The sequence below is a fragment of the Melospiza georgiana genome, chromosome 19, assembly GCF_028018845.1.
Source record: "Melospiza georgiana isolate bMelGeo1 chromosome 19, bMelGeo1.pri, whole genome shotgun sequence".
NCBI lineage: Eukaryota > Metazoa > Chordata > Aves > Passeriformes > Passerellidae > Melospiza > Melospiza georgiana.
In genome coordinates, this window is record NC_080448.1 from 8135061 (window position 1) to 8139216 (window position 4156).

The following is a 4156-nucleotide window of genomic DNA, read 5'->3' on the forward strand; positions in this document are numbered from 1 at the left end:
AAAAAATTTAAAAAATATAATAATAATAATAATAATAAAAGGAATCCAAACCAAGCACCGAAAAAAAAAAAAAAAAAACCGCAGAAATCCCCCTTAAATCCAACCACGTGCGAGCCGGGAGCAGCAGCCAATTCCACGGCGGAATTTTGGGGAGGGGGGGGGAAGGAAGGAACCGGGTCAGGTATGGGGGGGCTCGGCTTTGCCCCCCCCCCAGCTCAGCGAGCAGAGCGCCCCATCTCCGGTCCCCCACCCCTCCCCAGCCCGCACCCCAAAGCTGCCGCAACCCCCCCCCCCCAGCGCCTGCAGGGCGGCCGGGGGAGCGCCCAGCCCGGCGAGGGAGCGCCCCCCTCCTCTTCCTCCTCCTCTTCCTCCTCGGGAGCCGCGGAGCACGTGGAACCCCCCCCTTTTCCCGGAGGGTAAAAGCAGAGCCCCGATGTGCCGATGGAGGAGGAGGATGATGATGATGATGCTGCTGCTGCAGGGTGCGGGTCGCCAGCACACAGCACCCCCCCCCCCTAAACCCTGCACGAGAAGGAAAATCAGAATTCCAAGCGCTGTTCTTCCAAAAGGGAAAAAAAAAAAAAAAATAATTGAGGGGAGGGGGGGAGCAAAAAAAAAATTTAAAAAAATAAAATAAAAGACGGAATTAACGCGCTCCCCCTGAGGAAAAAGGTAAACAGGCGAAAAAAAAAATAATCAGCCAAAAAACCAAGAAAACAAGAAGAACGTAACGCGAAAACCACAACCCAGAGCCGGGTGAAGAATTAATCCCAGGCAGATGCGATTAATCGGCGGCAGGAGCAGCTCGGCGGCGGAGTCCCCGCATCCCAAGGCAAAGTTTGGGGGGCTCGGGGGTGGGGGGACACCCCGGGCTCAGCGCTGGCAGCGGGGGGACCCCGCCAGGAGCGCTGCAAAGAGGGGGTCCCCCGCGGTAAAGGCGGGGTGTCCCCCCCGCTGCAGGCAGGGGGAGGCAGGCAGGGGGTGCCCGGGGCTCGGGAGGTTCAGGGGGGCTCTGCCGGGGCCCCCCCAGCCTGTGCCGGGCCGGGCTGGGCGCTCCGGTGCCCGCTCGCCCGGCCCGAGCCGCATCGGGCTCCGCTGGGTGCCAGCGAGCGGCAGGGGGAGGCGCCTTCCTCCTCCTCCTCCTCCTCCTCCTCTTCCACTCCCTCCTCCTCCTCCTCCTCCCTCTCCCCGGCCCTGCCCCGGCGTGGTGAAACCTGGGGGGTTCCGAGCCCTCCTGGGCAAGGGGAGTGCGGGGAGGAGCAGCCGCGTTTGGCTCAACCTGGCTGCCCCTGTGCCACACCTGCAGCGTGTACCCTGGAGATTGTCCCCTCTGTCACACCTGCATATTGTCCCCCCTGTGCCACACCTGCAGGTTGTCCCCTCCCTGCCACACCTGCAGCATGTACAGGGGGACAATCAAGGCGTGTTCACCATGCCACACCTGCAGGTTGTCCCCTCAGGGTCACGCCTGCAATGTGCCCCTCCGTGCCACACCTGCAGATTGTCCCCTCTGTGCCACACCTGTGCGTCCTCCCCTATGCCATACCTGCACATTGTCCCCGCTGTGTGCCACACCTGCACCGTGTCCCCGCTGTGTGCCACACCTGCTGCATGTGTCCCCCTGTGCCACGCCTGCACATTGTCCCCTCCATGTCACACCTGCAGCGTGTCCCCCCTGTGCCACGCCTGCACATTGTCCCTCCTCTGTGCCACACCTGCAGATTGTCCCCTCAGTGCCACACCTGCACATTGTCCCCTCCTTGTGTCACACCTGCAGATTGTCCCCTCTGTGCCACCCGGGGGATCATCCCTGTCACCCCTCCTGGCTGTGCACACAGGCTGGGGGTGTTTGGGACCCCCTGTGCCCCCCTGCTGCCCTCCACACCTGGGCACATCCTGGGATGGCTCCTGCAGGGCCTGGAGATGCTCCTGGCACGGCTGGGGAGGGATTCCCTTATCCTTTATTCCCTTATCCCTTATTCCTTCATCTCTTATTCCCTTATCCCAGCTTGCTGGAGCCATGGCACAGTTGGGTTTTTGGCAATGCCACACTCCCCTCAACGTCCCAACAGGAATGTGAGAGCATTTTGGGGTCTGAACCCCATTGCCACCAGGGCTGGCTGCGTTTTCCTGCCCACACCAAGCCCGGGTGCCTCCCCTCTCCCTGCTCTGCTCCCATCCATTCCCTCCCATCTCCCTTTCCCAGGAAAGCTCGGCCAGCACGTTCCTCCTGGCAGCCTCGCTCGGCGGTGGAAGTGCACAAGACATCTCCATTAACGCCCAAATAATTCACAGCAATTAATGGGACTGACCTTGAGCGGTGACAGGAGCTGAGGATGCCCCCGGGAAGAGGCGGCCCCGCAGCGCTGAGGAAGATGAGGAGGATGAGGATGGACCCCCCCCCGAGCGTCCCCAGCACCTTTGGGTGCTGCTGGGAGAGCTTTGGGAACAACACCAGGGTGAGGAGGAGGAGGAGGAGGGAGATGGGATGTACCTCAATCCCCGCCACCTAGAATTCTGCAGGAATTGTTTTGGAGCGGCCTCACCACCTCCCAGGCTTGTTTCCATAAAAATCCCATAATTTATAAACCAATCTCCCAATTGCTTCAGGAAGGGGAGGGCAGACTCCCGAGCTGAACACCACCCAGCCCTTGATCTCCTCCCCACCCTGCCCAGGTGGGACAAACCCTCAATTTCCCCACTCCAGAACGGGCCCTGGCAAACCGGGGATGGTGCCCTGTCCTTCCCCGCCTCGGGATGCTTTTCCCACTGATGGATGAGGCTTTTAAAGAGGAATGTTTGGGTGCAATCCCTCCCGCGTTCCCGCCGTGCCTCTGGCAGGTTCTTGGCAGCACCGCTGGGAGATTTTTTATTATTTTTTTTTCCAGCCGTTCCAGAAAGGAGTATTTTTACCCCAGCTGGATTTTATTTATGACTCGAGCATTGGAGGGGGCTGGGATCTCTCCGGAGTGAGGAGCAAAGCCAGGGGGAGATGCCAGAGATAAATCCCCTCATTTCAGCAGGAGCTGAGGCAGGGAAGGGCAAAACGTAACCCCAGAACAATTTCGCACGTGTCCTTGTGGGGACCCACCTGAGAAACATCTGGATGGATTTTCCAAGGAATTATCCCCCCCAAAAAAAAACCCACTGAGGAATGTCCAGGTCTGGACAAACTCCTAAATGGTGATTCCCAAATGGTGTCCTTGTGGGGACCCACCAGAGCAACTCCTGGATGGATTTTCCAAGGAATTATCCCAAAAAAATCCAAACACGGAGGGATGTCCAGGCAGGATTGGGTCTGGATAAATTCCCAAATGGTGATTCCGACATGTCCTTGTGGAGATCCACCATAGCAACTCCTGGATGGATTTTCCAAGTAGTTATCCCAAAAAAAAAAACCACCCAACAAACACAGAGGGATGTCCAGGCAGGATTGGGTCTAGACAAATTCCCAAATTGTGATTTCCACGTGTCCTTGTGGGGACCCATCTGACCACCTGAGCAACTTCTAGATGGATTTTCCAAGGAGTTATCCCAAAAAAAAAAAAACCACTGAGGGATGTCCAGGCAGGAACAGGAAAAACTTCTGGATGGATTTTCCAAGGTTATCCCAAAAAAAACCACAAAAACCCACTGAGGGATGTCCAAGCAGGATTGGGTTTGGACAAATTCCCAAATTGTGATTCCTAAATGGTGAAAAACTTCCAGATGGATTTTCCAAGGAGTTATCCCAAAAATGCCACGGAGGGATGTCCAGGCATGATTGGGTTTGGACAAATTCCCGAATGGTTATTCCCAAATGGCGATTCTCAAATGGTTATTCCCAAATGCTGATTCCCAAATGGCGATTCCTAAATGGTTATTCCCAAATGCTGATTCCCAAATGCTGATTCCCAAATGGCGATTCCCAAATGGCGATTCCCAAATGGCGATTCCCAAATGGCGATTCCCAAATGATGATTCCCAAATGCTGATTCCCAAATGGCAATTCCCAAATGCTGATTCCCAAATGCTGATTCCCAAATGGTTATTCCCAAATGCTGATTCCCAAATGGTGATTCCCAAATGGCGATTCCCAAATGGCGATTCCCAAATGGTGATTCCCAAATGGCAATTCCCAAATGGCAATTCCCAAATGGCGATTCCCAAATGGTGA